Genomic DNA, 19,842 nt, shown 5'->3' with positions numbered 1-19,842 from the left:
AAATTTATCAGCAGCATACTAAACTTTGAGAGAAATTTTAATAGTAAGATTTATATTGTATTTCTTTTCAATCGACAAATACATTCGTAGTTATTCGGACATTTTGATCGATTAGTAGTAACAGTACTTGAATTTGACCAAAATGTACAGATTAATTACGAATAATGATTATAAATTAACAATGATTCCATAACGATACAGGCACGAAGCAATGAACGTTTTAGGAAAAAGGAAAAAAAAGATAAAAGTAGAAGATAAAACGCGAAGACGTAATAACATCATTTGAATACGAATTAAGTATTAAAAGAAATCAAAGAAGAGTAAGAAGAGTATTACGTATAAAAGTAAATCTCAAAGGTAATGTCAAGATGTTATTATTTAAAATCAATTTATATCCTGCTAAAAGGATCTTCCGAATAATACGAAACACAAAATCGGTTTTTTGAACCAATTAACAGAGAGCAAAGAATCGCGCAGTGACAACCATGTTCCTCCTCGTTTTAATTACCGTGGCAATTGCAACCGCTCGTGTATTCGTTGTCGAAACTTGCTTTTGTTTGCCTTCTATTGCGTCCCAAAGCTTCGAAGCTAAAGTTTTAATGAACGCTGCTGTGTGACTAGGGTCCTTTTCCTCTTCACTACTTTCCATGTTGGTCTTTTTATCGCATCATCGACTTAGGCCAGCCAGTTAAATTTTGGTGGCAAATAATGAATATCGTGGATTCAGTAATTATCCACGAGATGCAACATTAAAATTTTACTCGAAATAAGTAATGTATGGAACTTTTGAATAATAATAATAACGATAAACTTTATGTAGAGATTTTTATTATAGTACAGACTGTAATTAGATTATACTATAATATAATATAATAATACATTACAGACTAAAATGTAATTATAATTTGTATTTAGGAATAAAATTGATAATATAAATATAAATATATTTATTATTTTATTATTATACTTTCTCTATAAATACAGATTAGAATCTAATTATAGTCTGTAATTAGACAAAATTATAATTAGATATATACTACCGTTCTTAAGTATTTGGATACTTCAACTTATCTGTAACTCTCATTCCTACGTTTATTTATTGATCAATAATTAACACGTGATCCAAATTGGCTTTAATAGATTTCGGAACACTTTAGAACTTTGAAATGGTACTCCATGAAACTGACAGAGACAAGTGCAGAGTTGAACAAGTAGACATATACCATCACAGAGACCAGAGAATCACTGGACTTTCTCAGGTTTCGAATAAAGGGTACAGAATAGAAATCAAGTGAGACATCAGGGACTGTCTAAGTTGAGAATACTGACAAAGAATTGTTTAGACACGTAAGATTAGATAGAGCAAGAATATAGATATTCTTTGTTCTCTTCAGTTAAAAATTAATACCGCTTTATTCTATTAAATCTTTGTAACATTTTGAAGTTGTTTTCGGCTTACTTCCTGGTACTTTTTATTTTAAAATAGAACACGTATTTTGAATGGGAGACAAATCAGAATTTTGAAGTTTCGTGGAAACCATCACGGTCTACAGATCTTAGAATGATGTCACAGATTCTGTGATGCGACAGCTTTGAAGTTTGATTTCTAGGATTCTCAAAGTGGACTGTGGACGGTCATACAATTTTGGATTACTCGGACTGTGACTTTCAGGAGATTCTTTGTGAGCCAGGCAGAATCTTATGACTTCGAACTATTGTATTGTCAAGGTACAACAAATGTATAATTTGTCACGAGGAAGATAAATAAAAATTATCCTTTTCGAATTAAAACAAAAAGAAGCGGCGTATCAAAAAAGAAAGCTAAACAACAACCAATATACAGCAATTTTAAAATACGTTATAAAGAAACCCATTAAATGTTACTTCATCCAAGCGCAAGAACAAACAGCAAGATCATTCCAGTCGTCAAAATACAACGAAATTTAAAATCTATCACGGAGAACATAGGAAAAAGCCATTTCTTTCCAGCTGAAGCAAAAAGGAACGTTAGATTAAATACCTCAAGCGTACAGCCACCGAGATACACCAATTTCAAGATCTTTCACAAACAGACCAATCAATCACCAACTTCACTCAAGTTAAAGCAAAGAGGAGTATCGAACTAAAGAAAAAGATAGAAGACGATACGTCCATTCACAACTAGCAGAGCTACGTTATAACCAAAGAAAGATAAAAAACGAAAACTGAAACGAAAGAACGCGATGATTTCTAATTTCCGAATTAGATAGATCTCTAGAAATTATCCGCGACTGACAATGAATTCCCGCGGTTAAAACCGGACCGTGGCAACGGGAATGGCGAATGGCCGAGCTTTAATGTGTATCACGAGCTTTGTCCCCTCTTCTTCTTTCTTCTACCCTCTGTCTGTACTCATCTCGTCCCCGTGTCTCCCTTCATCTCTTTGCCCTGTGTGTCGGTGCTTTTCTCGTCCCGACCGGAGGGACGATTGACGTATCGATTCCGAGAGAGCGGCAGGGTGGTGCAGTCTGGCCTTCGCCGTCGTGTCTGCGTGGTCCAAAAGTGCTGGCGTCGCCTACAACGACTTCTTGCCTCCACTTACAGCCGTCCTGCCGCCGTTACCGTCGACGACGTCGCGGACAATCGATGCGTTTCGAACATTGGGACCAACTAGTCTGTCCTCCACGTGACTTAGCCTGCAAATCGTGCTTTTACGATCGTGTTGCAATACTGTCCTGTATCGCTAGTTTAATTTCGATGCCGCGTATCGTGCTATCGTAAATAGAATTCATTCGCGTAAAAAAAGTGGTCGAAATTGAAAAAAGACGAGCGATCAATGACCTCTAATCGATTTTGTCATCTTCTTCGTTCTCAATCCGTGTCTCCGTTTTGTAAGGGTAGTTTGTATCAGAGAGCTTGTTTACAAGCATTGTGTTTAGTCAGTCAAGTTCTTTGGTGTTGCGAGTGTGGTCTGAGGGGGCGTTTACATTTTCCAATCAAGAGGAATCTCTCCTGGCTTACGTGCATCTCAACGGGATGAGGATGGAATTCTACGAGCACACTTTGAAAGGCGGAATTCTATGGCAGGGTTCAAGAGGACGGTAATTGGGAGCCAAGACACGTGACTGATTTCCAGAGAATAGTGGTATAGTTCGGTGGTGAAGTTCTCTCGAGGCTGAAAAGGCGAAGGAAGTGTTTCGACCCGTGACCTGCAGATCAGGTGCTTTTGATAGCGGTCCTTTGTGTATGAAACGAGAGTTTCGAAGGAGGAATCAGTGAAAAAGTGTAACAGTGTTGATAGAGTTCGTTCGGAGTTCTAAATGAGTATCGAACTTTGGAAAATATCTATACAATGACGTGTATACTGCGTTAAATATTGTGTGCAAACTTTTCGAGGATCGTATATAGAAGTTTAATATTTCTGTAATAATTCTCCCCGGGAAATTTTATAACGACTCGAAACTAAATAATCGTGGATTAATTCTACGAAAAATTATGTGGAAACTTTTGAATATATTTTGCAATATTAACGCGAGATTTCAAGTGGAACTGAATTCCATAGCGAAATATGCAAGTCGTGGAGTACGAAAGTCGTGCGCTTGAAGAGAAACAAAAGTGATTGTCGAAAGATTCGTGGAACTGTACGCAAACATTGGAGTTCCGCTCAGTTTCACGGTATTCGTTAAGTTTCTATTGAAAGTAGATATATATTAATTTTAAAGAAACACGTATTTCTAAAGGGAAACAGTATCTCTCATTAAATATCTGCATCTATCCTTCTAATGGAAATAATACAGTTCTTAGTAAATACCTATCGTTAAAATCAACGTTCATATGAAAACAATGACTGATATGAGAATTGAGATATATAATAACAAAACTTTTAAATGAGAAAATCGGACAAGCTCCTATAAGGAAAATTTACATAAAGCTTGAAAAATTGAGAAATTTAGCATACGAATTATTAATTTTGTAACGAAACCTGCATTACACGCATGGGAATTTAAAGGAATAATTAAAACGTGAATAGTACACCTTTTCCCATTGAACCCATCAACCACGAATACGGAAAAATAATTCAAAAGCATACGTTACATCAGGAGCGAAAATGGTGTTAAACGAATTATCACCGACCTTCATATGCGAAGCAACGCGGGACGCTACATGAAATTTAATAGAAGCGTTTACAGTTGCTCCATTTGGCAACAGCATCCACATACGCGGAGAAACAATACGAAAGGACTCGCAGGATTTAGTCGGTCTTTGTACCCGTTAATTCCATTCGCTTCTGCTAGCTTCAACACGAATACCTCTGATGTATCTGAGAACAGCCGGAAATACTAAGAGTCACTTAACCGAGTCACTCGAAGCACGTCGTAATGACTGTTCGACGTTTCTTCTAACAAATTGTTCGTTCCAGCGAGCGTGAAAGAAGTTCGAAGAAAATAATTGCAAAGACGATTGGGCTTAACGAACAAAACTATAATAAGCTGTATCGGTCGATCGGTCGGAAGAGCAATCGCTTAAAGACACGCTCGCGAAAGGTCTAGAAACGTCTGCAGCAACTCGAAGGCTTGATCGAAAGAAGGAAATTATCGCGAGGTCACGATAATTGGATCCCACGAATCAACTTGCTCGATCGAGATTCTTATTGCTCAACTAACTAACTAGAAATTTAAAATCCTTGTCACACCTCGAAACTGTATCAAAGAGTATCTTTGTCGCTATTGAATGCCAGATTGGACGATAAGAAGGAACTGATAAAGTGAACCAGCGGTCCAAAGTCTTTTTATTACTCCCTGGACAAGATTCGAGAAACAGGAACGTTCATTATATATTTCTTTGCGTCAGTGAATGTTTTGTTGTTTCGTAGATATGTCAGGATCGTCTAAGAGACCCGAGTTGTCTGATCGATTGAAACTATGAAATGAAAATTTTTAATAGGATGCTGAATTTCCAAATGCGACCAATAAGGCAAAATTGGTTGAGCAATGTTAAAATTTGGAGCAAATGAATATCCAAATATCTTTATCACAGCAAAGGAGACATAACAAATTTTTTGAAGCGAGTCGACAAATAAATGAAACTCCAGAGAAACGGGTACTTACACTGTTTTAAAAGACGTTAGTCGACATAAGAGAGATTCAACGATAGAATCTTGAAACTCTGAAACGCAATCTATGCACGAATTATCGTTTGGCGTCGCACATCCCGCGTTAGACGCACGATGAATTCAAATCACTACCATCCCAACGGGAATTTCTATCCGCGGCTGGATCATGTTCTCCACGAGGCGACCAAACGTCGTCATCAGAGTCCCACGAGAATTATCCGCGTTGAAGATTCAACCTCTTGACATTAATGCGAGGACAGGACTTTGGCCTGTGACAGGATCACGAGCCGGTGTTTCGTACAGATAATACAGTGCTCGATCCTAGATTTTGTTACTTGCTAATCATTGGCGAGAACCACGGAGCCGTCGACGAAGATTGGTGACGATCGAGCGGTAGCTCAACCGCTCTCACAGGTTGGTTGTTTGAAAGAAAACGTCAAAAATTAGTTGTGTGTAGATTTTGAATTATTCAGGCTTGTACACTCGTTCGTTATTACAAACAGCTCTTAGCCGCACTCACGGGTTTTTATTTTAAAGTTGTTCAAGAGAAAGTGTGGAAAATTAGTTGCGTGTAGATTTTATCACTGTTCAAGTTTTTTACATTCGTTCGTTATTACAAACTCTGATCACTCAATTGCGTGCAATTCCATGTTTACGATTAAAGCTATTAAATAGGAATATTAGATATATTTAAAATTTTAAACGTACTGTTAAAGTTGATGATCTTCTACAAGAAACATGACATTTCCAGGTGATGATGTTCAAGACGCATCAATTTCTTCAATATTTTGAAGTTTCAGTAAGGACAAGGAAAATCAATGAATAATGCGCAAACAGTCTAAATAATCGGGAACTCTTAACTCCCCCAAGATCTGCAATGCAATTCTTTTCTCATTTCTATTTCATGATTATATCTCTTCCGCGTCCCCAGGATCATTTCGGGCCATTTTCAATCGAATTTGAATTTGCTAAAAAATTTATATTTGAAGAAAACATAAAAGAATCATTGTTGATATGAATTCCTGCTTAAAATATTATTTTCTCTTTCGATTGAAACTGAAACAAAATCGAAATATAAAAAATTCGGGAACAACAGCTGGGTTAATTGATAAAGACGCAACATACAAATCATAAAAAAAAGCTAGAATTATCAGCTCTCTTTAATGCCATTAAGATAAAACGTTCCTTGGCTTTTGCTTAAAAGAGTTTCATCTACTTGAAGGAGTTAAATAATGCTGTACCTAACCGAGCGTCGTATCGCGAGCGGAGATGTCAATCCGTGTTTAAACTGTAAGAAAGTCCTCCACGTACCAAGTCCTCATGGCGAGTGAATTTTGATTTATTCGTCGAGCGCAAGGGCTGAACGGTCTGCCTTTTCCTTTGAGAATGGTCAGCTTTCGCGATCACGAGTCGCTCTTTGATGTCGGTGTTTGATCTCTATGAAGGAGGAGCGCAAGGTCGATCCTTTGCGACCGATGTAGGGGAGAACTAGGTGTCTTCGAGGGGCATCGATGTTTCCCTTTCTTGCACTTGATCTCACAACGGAACAGGCCAGAGAGTCTGGTTAACTGGAATTTATGGTTGCACGAAGCGTTGCTTTGTTTCGTTCTCCATGCTGCCGGAGGAGTGCAGTGTCTCGATAACAGTCGATCGAGCTCGTTCTATCCGGATGTCTGCATGTTCTCGAGGTCCCACGATCATCGACGTATGTATATACAGTATTATACATGCGTTGATCGATCCCGCGAGTATTACATTTCAATGTATTAGGGTAAACGATAGAGTGTCTGGGAGTTGATTCAGTAGGGTTGAAGTAATTGTTGAATCTAACGCGGTATTGATCGCGGTTACAACCAAGACAGAGTTAATTAAGTATCGGATACTGAAAACTCGACGAGAAGAACGATATTCTAGGGATTTATTTATCAGCACTTGATGTTTTAATACTGAAATTAGATTAATGGGCATGCCATAGTCATTTTCAGTCATTAATCAAAGATAATAAAAGCTATTATTTTCGCCGACAAGTATAATTATTCATGGGAAACTTTTAATTTCTAAAAAAGGTGAGTGTCATTCCTTTGTGTTTTTTTAAATTAATGGCACATTCTTTTTCAGCGACTTTTTCCTATATTACAGATCTAGGTTTAAGCAGACCTTTTAATTAAGTTTTGTAATAATGTCAATTCTTTGCGTAAACAATAAAATTTGAAAAATCATACATATATGATATATTTTGAACTAATATATTTAATGGGAATATAATGATAACATGTTCTAAATTCAACACTGTAATCTTTCCAATTTATCGTATTTTTCGTACAAACTTTTTGCCATTTTTATTATTTTGGAACCGTATAAGACGCAATAATAGTAATTCATTTTCGCATTTCTTTATCTTGAGAAATTTCTTCTATGGAATATTTGTTTAATATGAGTGTGTCTATTTCTAATTTTATTTGGTCACGATTGTTCATTAATAAATCGATTAGAATTAGTTAAGATTGAAGTTCTTCAATATTACAGGCTGATCATGTAATGGATTGATTTGCTATAAATAGATGGAAATATTTTTAAATCGTAGATTTAGATGTAACAAAGATAAATGATAGATAAACTATATCTAGAAATATCTATATTATGTAGTATCATGAGAAAGAAAACAGAAGAAAAATTTCCTGATATTGATATAACAAATAATTTGTTGAATATGTATTCGAATAAATTTTGTTATTATTATTTGTTTATTTTATGTCGCGTTAACCTTTATAACTTTTACACAAGAAACTGAAAACTGATTGATTAAGAAAGAAACAACTAGCCGAAAATATGTATTATTACGTGTTCTACCATAATAATATCTTATAAAAATCTTTTTCAATATTGGAATTAAAACAGTAATGCATTAAATCTCTGATCTTATCATGACTATAATCGCTGTGCCTAGAGATACGAATTTTATTATATCGGGAAGATTTTTATCGAGATTTTTCTTTCGATAAGGATATAATGGAAAATTTTATTTATCTTCTCCAAAAGTAAGACACTTTATCCATTTTTGTGATAATAATGAATCTTGTGTAATTCAAATGAATAACTAATCCAACATTTAAATTAATAATTAGTTCAGCGTTTTAAAGATGTGCCTATTCTTACATTTTTTCATGTTCTTGACTAAAATAAAGGAGGATAATTATTTCTAAACATTAAACTTCTTTCTGAGGTATATTTATGACAACAAATATTTGCATTTGTAATTATTTCTCCTTTAATTCTTTTCTGTATTCTTTATCATCGATTTTCTCAAGGGATTAATCCTTTATTCTCTTCTTCCATAAATATTTCCTTAATTCTTTAAAAATCCTATCTCCATTAATTCTCTACTAAATATTTCTTACCTACTTTTCAAAATATTTTCCTTATTCTAATTCTTCAAATAAATAATTCTTTCCCAAATCCTCAATTTCTTTTCTCATTCTTATTCGTAGCAAAAATTTATCGCTTCATGTCTCGTCTCATCTAGCAATTTTTACATCCAATAAATACCTACCTGAAATGTAACTCAAAGTCACCTCGTTCGAGTGTACAGAAAATAGGAAAGGAAAGTTTTTCAGCTGTGAAAAAGGGATTCCAATTTTTGACCTTGGGTCAGCTATTGTAAGTATCGCGCAAATGGTGCGCGCTGATTAAAATTTGCCTCTTTGTCCGTGCACGTGTTCATAGAGGAATCTAAAAATTCTTTTTGGTTTGCATTGCTATATACCGCAGCGTGAAATCCGGTTGGTTTGATCGCCTCTCAAACGTTTTCCATTTTATCGCTTCAACAGGTAGGCCACAGCTGCAGCCATGGTTGCATTACAAACGTTTCGCTAAACCGACTGAATTAAAATCACTGCAAGGCTGTCGCACCTCTCTACACTGAAAATATATTACTCCTTCCGTGTAGTGTTCCATGAATAGCAGCCAGTTTGGGAAGTAGAATTACAATTAGGGCGAGAAGATCGTTTGATCATGTAGATCTTGTTTAATTTAAAATGTAATTACTTGCTAAGCGAGCAATGAAAATTTGATTTACGCAATTCTATTCATTCACATATATAATATGAAATGTGTATTAATAAACAAACTTTCTTTTCTTCTTGAATTTTTCAACGAATTTTTCATTCGTTTGCATTGCTTTCGTATTTCGTGTTTCTTGTATAATTTCCTCATAAAGTTTAATATTTTTATAGAATCTTCTTTCCTTATTTGTATCCATAAAATATTCTGACACAATGTATAATTGGCGAGAACTAGAATAGCATACCTGTATAGTTGCCTCACTATATCAGCGACAACAACACGAAAAGCATTCTTCACAGCAGCAATTTCGTTGTAATGATACTACTGAAGAGCAGTTGTACCTCCATCACAGATATTTATATGTAGAAAATTCAAATATGCAAACATACATATACAAAATATCCAAAAATTACAGTATTCCTTATAATGTCTAAAGATTGAAATAGATCTCTATCTGAATTCTATTTAAATAGAATATCGTGTTGCTCTTCTACTTCTGACATCATTTAAAATTATGTGTTCCATGTTTCTTACGATTGTTCTATACAGTGGTTAGAAAATCTCGTATAACACTTCATGCAACATCTAAAGAGTGAAATAAATTTCTTATCTACATTTCACTTAAATGTATCGTTTTCTTCTTCTAGTTGTGGCATTATTTAATATCAGATATTCTATGCTACGTATGGTTATTCTTCTTAAGGAATATATATCGCCTTAAAAGGAAATTCCTATTTAGGTTCGTATTTAATTAAGGTTCATAAAGATATTTATGCAGCCTAGTTATAATTTTTCAAGTTCCTTCGAGAAACAATGTATAGATGTTTGAAAGGCAAACGACTAGAGTCAATCTAATACTTTTGTCTGTCACCTCGAATTATCATCGTTTAAACACTCGTCGCGCTGAGCATTGAGGTTTCTTCATCACGCACGAAGGGGAGCGAGTTTAATCCAACAAAGTTACGAGACGCTTAATTGATATTACAACGGACGAAATTACAAGAGCTGCAGGATGAGTGACTGGAGTGAATCGCGCGATATTAACCGGGTTAACCGGGGTGCGTTCGATCCTTTGGACGAGAATCGATGGTAAAGTTCGAACGGCTGTAAATTCTCGTCGGTCTGGCGAACCGACGTAATTGCTTTCTAGAGATGGCTCGCGATAACAATGTCGATTAAGTGCTCCAAATTAATGGAAGATTAAATCGTTCACACGTATTCCATGGCAAACGATAAAAATTTTTAGACGTTACGAAGATATGTTGATCTAGACGAGAGCTGTCTCGTTTTGAAAGATATACATGAAGGTTTTTGACAAATTGAAAGTAACGTGTTAATGTGTATAAAATTCTATCACTGCCACAGTTTTTGCTTTTGTGAATATATATTTTTAATACAAATTCGATGATGCATTATTATATTCATCGTTGATTGAATTTTCATTATCTACACTGTCGGCCATAAGCATCAGCATGCGCATACTTGTTACATTTATTGAAAATTCTAGAAAATTTTGTTTCATATAATGTTCTATTACAAGATACATATAGTGAGAACTTATAGTGAGGACTTACAATAAAATAATCAGAAACTAGCAACAATAAACGGCAAATTAAGTAAATATTCGGCATTAATAGAAAACAGATTCGGCATAATGGTTCGTTATTACGACGTCCGCCTCGACTACACGATTTCCGTGCCGATTTATTTGGCCGGGTCGCGGGCATTTGTGAAATAAACGGTGGTTTAAGGTTCACCGATGGCCAGGGACGCGCGGCGATCTTTGGAGGATAGCCAAGCGTGGAAAAGAACGCGTTTGGTAGGTTCGCCGGTGAAAAACGTCGCTTAATCCGACCAATCGTGCAGATTAATCTTCCACTGATTACTGTTTATCGTATTTGCTCCGTCCATCGATGACCAAACAGTGCTTGACATTTAATTAACGTTCATTTCGAGGCCTCTATAATTGTAATCGCTGAATTATGGAGGAAATTTTGCAGGACAGTTTAAACTGAGAAGTAATTCAGGTCGAAAGCGAGGATGTTCTAATTAATTCTGTCTCAAATACAGTCGTCGAATTTTTATATCCCGATCTCGTCCTTCTTTCAGGAAGTGGAAGAACTATTAATGTTGTAAAAGAAAGATTTTCGTATTCGATCGAAACGAGAAAACATATTAATAATAATTATTTAAATTTAAGGAATTTCTTCAATGAGAAAAATCGAAAATAACTCAAAATACAGGTAAGTAATATTAATTTTGCATCTTTTTAAATATTCCATTAACAGGTATTAGAGTTTTTTAGGTGTTAGCTATTTTCGTGCTGAATATGTGCAGTGTACATTTGGAGCAATAAGAGAAATTTATCATTTAAATGAGAAGTTTTAGAATTATTTAAATGTCCAGTATTGAACAAGAATAAAGATGTTCAAGTTTTCTTTATGAATTTCCTGTGTGTTTACATATTATTTTCTTAAAACGCTGACACTATGAATTTCTTTACTTATTTTACTATAATTTCGTAACGAAATCAAGTAAGAATTAACAAATTTTGCAACGTTGAGATTCTGGAATACTAATATATTTTAGTATATTTCTGTCTTCGTTTTAATAACCTTACAGAAGTGCTAGTCATATAAAGAACGAAATAAATACAAATCATTGTTGAAGTTTAATAATCGAGATTATACGTATAAAAAGTTTATGGGTAAATGCATTAATGGGATCGTCTAACGCAAACATTGTTGAAGTTTTCAAATAGAAATTTTGCTCGGTATCCTGTACAGTATAAAAAATTGATACAGGATCACTTTTGAGCAGGAAGAACTCTTGACTGTGATAGGATATCCGGTGGTATTAGCTTGGCACGCTTGAAACTCGTATTTCAGTAAAATCGCAGTGAATTTTTCCGCGTTGCACGTTCTAAAAAGTAAACGGAGACATTAATATTTACGGGAAGTGGTACGATGCCCAGCAGTTTATTAATCTAGTCGCAAAACTATTTGTTATTTTACTGAAACAACCCAGTTTCTTTATCGTGTTATTTAAAAAAGATTAAATCATCAATTTCATACATACAGAGAGAGAGAGAGAGAGAGAGAGAGAGAAAGAGAGAGAGAAATACTTAACGAACACATTTTATGTGTTATATGAATCTTTGCGAAAATTAGCACTGTATTGAGATACGACATAATTCGGAAAGTTCGAACAGTGAAATGAATCTAGAAAAAAGTTCTTAAGAAAATTGTGCTGGCTAATAGAAGCTAAAAGAAGAATGCGAATACGAGTACTTAGATATTGCTAGACTGTGAATTATACGGTCGCTCGTTAAGTTGCTTGACCAACAAGGTTTTTTGTTATACCTCGTGATGGAACTTCATACAGTAGACTTCAGGAATATATAAACTACACCCGACATACTACAACATAGAAGGAAACGAGACTTCTATTGTAGTTTGGTAATAGTACCAAATTTATCGAGGGAAGATAAAATGAACTCCAATGCTATCTAAAATATTGTAGGAATAGATGGGATTAGTAGTTTCACGAAATTAATTCGGACAAATAATTGAAAGATACGAATTTAATTAGTTAGTTTATTATTAGTTAATTATTTAAATTATTTACTTTCATGTATAGGTAATAAGTGTAATTAATTAATTGATTAAATAATCAATTAATAATCTTTGGAAGATAATTACATATCGATAAACCATAGACGTACATGTACAGTCTCAGTTTAGTATTACACGTTTTTTATAAAGTTTTAATTCTTATCTAAGAATAAGATGAAACAAGAGAAAATGTAGTTCAAATGCTAGTGATCAGATTCTTTGAAGTCATCATGTTAACGTATAATAAAGAGCTGAAATTAATATTCTTTTAATTAATGATGATTTTCTGTCATAACACTTTTCATCGACATACATAGCTCGCAAGTATTTAGTATAGTACTTCATTTTTTTGTTATTTTCCACCTTTTCGATAAATTAGATTCTACAGCGTTGCGCGTTGTTACACGTTACATGTTAGCTACGTTGAACAGTTGCACCAATATAATAATTTCTCAGATTCTTCGGCTAATCATTTTATGCATGCGAACTACATTCTTTCGTCTGGCATTCACTGTCTCAACATCTAACAAGAGAACTATCTAGGAGCTAAAGAATTCCAGTCTTCTTTGTAACTTGACATAAAAATATATAAAAATTCGAAGTATTATATAGCTTCCTTATTATTTACTTCTGAAATTCCGATAAATATGTACAACTCTCCTTAATATTTCTGAAATGAATAATTCTTCCACATATATCCGACAAAACAATGTCCGAAATTATCACAGATCGATTAAACGTTTTGCAATTACGGACGAAATGATTCTCCATTCTCGCATTTTATGTTTCATAACGTTCGGCAAAAGTTGTAATTCAGCTCTATAAACTGTTAGACGTAATTAAAATTCCAGTTCATTTTCAGCTCATCTCGATGAACGTAGCATTAAAACGCAGGTGCGAGTTTAAAATACACGCGTTAGATGTGAGATTGCATTAAGAGAACAACAACAAGCGGATAAGGAAGACAAACACAGGATTAAAGTGACAGACATCCCAACAGTTTGGTACTATCGCAGGACCTTGCTAGTTTCTAGAAAGATACTCGGCCACATTAATTTCCACGTGAACATTCATTTCGGCGAACGCGGCGATACTTCTTCGCCTAGAGGCATCCAGTTTCAAATGCTGATGGCATAATGGGTGTCCAGCTTTAAAAGGCACTTAGTTTTACAAATTACGAGGCGACGGGGCTAAATTGACGGGGGAAATTGTGCAGCGCTGGAAGCGCATAATTCGAAGTTAATCTTGTTTCCAAGGGAATGCATTAAAAGTCTCTTAATCTCAGTTAATTAGAAATGCTCGAAGTAACTGCGAGATCCTATTCCACGGGCAAGTGACCATTGTCCACACGGTGATACGCGTTACGTTTAATATTGGAATTATTAGACACACCAAAATGTAGAGTCAGATTTCTTGTTTTTGCAATTATTTAAAATTTGTGAAATTAGATTCTTAGACATGTCTATTATCCTTCCAGAAGAATAATTGCAAAGTAATACATTTTGCGATTTTTAACAACATCATTTACACATAAAATGATCTCCTCGTTTCGATCACTATAATGATAAATAAACGATAAATAGCTATACAAAAATATAATTTATCTATTTAATTTAAATTCCAAGCAGGGTCTGGATGATATTATTTGGAACACTTCATTAAGAAGAATTAGATATGCCAATATTAACTTTGATTGAGACAAAATCATAGTTGTCTTTGAAAGTTGTGTCTTTGTTTGTCGATATCCGATTTTTTTTAAACATTTGTAAATTTGTCTTGTAAAAGATCAGGTCTAGTTTTGTATAAAAAGTACAATCTCTTTTGTAAGTTCAAAACGTGAAACTATCTTGCGAAGAGAGTTGAAGCGTGGTTAACGCGTTGATGGATGAGAACTAAAAGAATCTTTCGAAAAATTTCTTAGAATCTCATTGTGAAAAGTTTGCAACATTAGTTGGATGGATATTCTTGTGAAAAAGAAGGAATAATTTCTTGTGGTTATACAAATAAGAAATCGAACTTATAATGTATCGATAAAGGTGTATAAATGTAAGCATTTTCGACAAAAAAGAGCTTACATAAAATGAGAAAATGTGAAATGTGAGAAAATGTCGAGGTTGAATGATATTTATATGGCTATAAGGAATATTGATTAAAAATAGCGAATAATGGAAAATTTGCTAAAAATGTATAGGTATCAAATGAGAAATCTTTTCTTAAAGCTCAATTTGTATTTTGTTGAAATACCATAAAGATCATGCTATATTGCGATATGCAATTACAAAATATTTTTAATTCTCCTTTGTTCAATCAAATTCTAAAACGTGAGATTCTATGTGGGAAATTATGTAATCTGTTGAACAACATTATCAATAATAGCTTCGTTTCAACTACATAAATCCAAAGTAAAATACGGATTGGTTGTACAATTTTATATTTTTACTGCAAACGTGTGTTTCATTTATTTTCACGTTAATGGTTACGGTTTATTTAATTAAAAAAAGTATAACAAGTGTAATACGTATACACGAGCACGCAGACAGTATTTACTTATATTTTCTCCTCGTTCTCACGATGTACATAATTAAAATAATACTTACTGGTACACAATTAACTGTACCACTAATTTTACGACCAAAGACACAAGCGAGTCTAATGGTTTTCTTAATCTTTCCACTCGTAAATGCACTACGGTGAGTAGATATCATTTATCTCACGGTGCATCCACCCAATTCCCATTTTTCCCTCCCATTTATCTTCCAAGTATTTGCTGGTGCAGAAAAGTAGCTCGAGATTCTCTGAATTTCGAAAATAAAATATATAGCGCAATGGTAATTATTACCAGGTGACGGTAAAATTATCGAACTCGAAGCGAAAGTCGCTTTCCCATTTTCATCGAGTCTCATTTTCATTTCCTCCGATTACGAGTTGTTTCGTCCAGAAATTAAAAGTTCCCAAGTTCTTCGAATTTACGCCATTTATGACCTTTTTTATAGTACATTGAGCTTAAGTGTTAATTGCTGATACAATTTTACGAAACAGAGCGACAGATGTACCATGTAATAAACATCCTGAAAGCTTAAAATCTCAAATAAATTTTAATATCCTTCCAAATATGTTACCTGGTAAACGTTACGAAAGTTTAAAATCTAAAAGAAATTTTACTTTCTTCGATCGAATAACAAGCATTTTCTTTAACTAAAAAATGAATAACACAAATCGTCTCGCTTGTCAGATAGGAATATTCGGCTGCGGTGAATCCTTGATTGATACATGGAAAACGATCGACGCCGTTTTTCGCCCTCGGGAACCACTTTGGTAGGCTCGAGATTTCCGACAGGAACTTCCGAGATATGCCTCTGTTCGAGAGTCCCGTTGCGCACGACGTCAGCTGGGGATCGAGCTTGATGGATTGCTGGGGTTACTTTTAACGTCAGGCATTATCATAATAGAAGGATTCTTTGGTGTGTGGATAAAATTATGACAAATTCGAGTGTCGTGCGTGCGATTGATGAATGAACTATTGATATATTGAAAGGGATTTCGTAATCTTATAAATGAGGATTCGCTTATCTTGTACACAATTGAAATTGAATATATTTTTCGATGAAGAGGAGACAATTGACAAGCCACAGGTTGCAGATTATAAATTTCATCACAATTTTACAATTTTACATTCGATGGAATAATCAGATAACTTGTGAAGTATAATAACGTAATTATTGGAGATTTTAGATCTTAATGTTGGATTTTTTTAAGGAGAATTTTTAACGTTGACGTACTGTCTGCTATATCGTTATATCAAGTTGTTTATTGTTAATTAATAATTATAGCGAATAATTTAAATTCTTGTTTTCATTCCTTGACTAACATTAAATATTAAAATATTGAATAACGAAGGGCAAATAATTGTAATATTGAGCAAAAAGTTGCGCTTGTTATTAATGCGCTAAAGAAATAAACAAATCAATATCTCAAACATACAAGGGTATAGTAATAGAAAGTAGAAATATGATGTTACTCTTAACAGCCAACAATGATATAAGGCAGTACTAAAACAGTCTTGACGTCATAAACATCTGTTACACTCGTGCAGGGTTAGTATATCTTTAACGTGTGAGGATACAATAGAAGTCTGTATAAAATGGAAAAGAATAGATATCTTTTCGGATAAACTTTTCTTGTTATATGTATATGTGATAATACTTAATCATAAAGGGTATAAAATAATAATACAATAATACACAATAACACAGTATAAATAAATATGTGGCATTGAATATTCACACGACTCGCAATGATATACTACAACCCAAATCGACATTATGAGAAGATAAAATAAATACATAAAAAAATCTTTCCAACGAATAAATACATATTTTCCACTATTATTCGGATTATCAGCAATATACCTATATTCAAGCTGCAGATTCCAAATATGTGTCTGGACAAAATATGCCATTTGATACAAATTCAACGTTTACCATTGCTTTTATTTTCCAGTTAGTTTATGAATCTACTATTTCAAGTACAGTATACACCGTTTATCAAACATTTGGACTCGCTCTATACTTCATTACTACATAAATCTTATTAAAAATCAGTTCAAAATTTCTTAGGAAACTCCTCTCTGTAAAATTTCATCAAAGAAAAGGATATTACCATTTTTATCTGTAGCGTTAATTGGAAATTAATAATAAAATTAACACTGAAAGTAAAATATAATTCCAAATGTATTGGCATTGCATAATGTAATGTACTAAATAAAGTATTTATTAAAGTACTCCAATAAACGGGCCACTAAAAAGTCAATCTAGTTAATTTCATGTCTCCATAACTTTTTAGTTCCTCTTACAAAATACATGATTACAGTGGTTAATTTCTCAGAAATTGAACGGTTCTTGATGTTTAGTCAGAGTTGATCAGTTTATCTTCTGTGTGACTCAAATTTGTAACAAATAAGTGTCCTAATACTTGTGGCTGGCAGTGTACTTTTACCATTAAACACGAACACTCTATCATTATTGCGTCATTATATCCTGTGGTCATAAAATGAATATATGGAACAGTATTTCCACATAACAATATCTTGACGCTCGAAGGCGCCGTGTTTTTCGACATCGAATTCACGATGTTGCAACACATTGGTTCAGCTAGGGCGAAATAAGAACGTACTCGCGTACATACTCGGCACTCGGCGATGGCAGTTGACATGTGGTAACAGCTGTGGCGCTGATAAAAAGTGTCAGAGGCACTTAGATTCCACAGATACAGACCGGTATAACGCAAGAGAGATGAAGACGCTCAGAAAGATAAAATGGAAAGAATGGCTGTTCAATATCGACTTCACATAATAAAACGATGGCTAACGTTGATCGTGAAAGTGGACAAATTGGAAAATGGAATTGGAGCTGCGACTCCAGTATCGGAAACCATTGATAAAGTGTCTTAGACTGGGGAGTAATAAAGTTCTACTGGATAGAAAACGTCGTTGGCACCAAAATGACAACAAACATCTACCTGGTGAAATTCAAAGCGGAAATTAGTTCCTCTGGCGTTACCGCGTACTAGTTCAAGATTCAGCTTTCCCTACGCTTTGAAGCTTCAATCGCCTTCTAATCCGAACTCATCGCCAATCGATGTCGAGATCGTAAGTTCCAGAATTGGAAACACTTTGCCACTGCCTTTACGACAGGGCGGTATTTGTACTTTATATTCTGGTAGAAGGATTACCAAGGATGGAAGTTTTTATTACGCACCAAAGCGATAAAGCTATACGTTAATTACAAGCATACAAAAGCGTGTATTCTGAGAAATCTAAATAGAAATCATATAGTGAAGACACGTTTAAAATTATGTAATTCTACTATTATTATTGCTATTACTACTCTGTATATAAAGCTGGACAATTATTTTTCATCGTATTCGTTCGAAGTACATTGCCGGTCACGAGCACGAGAACATTTACTAGTATTTAATACAAATTGAATGTTTCTTGCCACTTTTATTTTCTACTTACTTTATTATAAACCTGTTATTTGCGTCATACAAGACTTGTAAATTATGTCGGATACTGAATTAAATAAGTTTGTTACGTCATATGTGACATATAACGTAGCTTGCTAAACAAAGTAAAATATATTAGTTTTCCAATAAAAACAAGGAGTAGGTTATTTTTCTCGTGAGTCTCCTTCTTTTTGAGATACAAGATTCAATTTTGTGTTTTTTCTTTTAGTAGAAATCGTGTTAAATAACGATAATAGTGCTCAGAAGTACGAAGGCATTTATTTATCAAACTAAATAGCTTTATTCCGTTTATTTCGTCATATTTCAAAGTACTTTATCTACCGTTTTACTTAAACGTACTTACTCTAATACTTCTTGGACACCTTTAATCTTAAACGTAAATCAGAGAAGTTTGCCGTAACTCTGAATTCTCGCACGTTAGTCGAATAACAAACAATTTGTAGCTGGTATCCAATAGATTTCTCCGTAATTCACGATTTATCTTGGTCGAAAGTAATAGACGGTGTTCTACAAACTTTTTTCTCTGTTTTCTTTTTTCTTCCGAGTATTCACATGTATTCGTACGAACGAAAGTTTAGTGAAGCTCGCGTCGGTCGAAAGTTCCGAAACATTCTCAGCGCGGTCGAGAACTTTGTTAGTCGAAATTTACCAGGGGTCCAGCGTATCCCCATAAATGGCCACGTATAGCTTTAATGTCATGGTAACATTTTCACTGGCTCGTTCTAAAATTACACGTACCGAGATACAGCGAACTTGCTCGAGATAATCGGGCGAGGGATGGTACCCTCACGATTTTACGTCGAAGATTCTGCGCTTGAAGTACGTGGTAACCGTCTATTAATACAGACACTTACACTTGTACTGCGGATGGAAGATAAATGTACAGCTATAAAATCTGACTATAAAAAAGACTGTGAAAATTTTTATTATCTTAACTAAAGAAATAAAGTCCAACTAAAGATTTGCATCACCCATTAAATATTGTAACAAATAATTTACTTCTGTGAAACTTTACATCAGTGAAACTTTAATGAATTAAAAGTTACCAGT

The 19,842-nt window shown here is 34.3% G+C and overlaps 1 protein-coding gene across 8 annotated transcripts in view; it reads left to right on the top strand.

Annotated features, from left to right (window-relative positions):
* The window catches only part of LOC100747068, a 203,890-nt gene that overhangs the window by 64,630 nt on the left and 119,418 nt on the right, over positions 1-19,842 (top strand). The window contains exon 1 of one of the 8 annotated variants that reach the window (XM_033324159.1): positions 2,490-5,506. The exons of the other annotated variants lie outside the window; for them this stretch is intronic. The gene's annotated coding sequence lies outside the window, so the exon portion shown is untranslated. Of the gene's footprint in view, positions 1-2,489; positions 5,507-19,842 lie in introns of those variants that run through there. 8 annotated transcript variants of the gene reach the window in all.

The sequence above is a fragment of the Bombus impatiens genome, unplaced genomic scaffold, assembly GCF_000188095.3.
Source record: "Bombus impatiens unplaced genomic scaffold, BIMP_2.2 scf_1528, whole genome shotgun sequence".
Lineage (NCBI taxonomy): Eukaryota > Metazoa > Arthropoda > Insecta > Hymenoptera > Apidae > Bombus > Bombus impatiens.
Note: the sequence above shows the minus strand (reverse complement) of the source record. Positions and strands in the feature narration are given on the sequence as shown.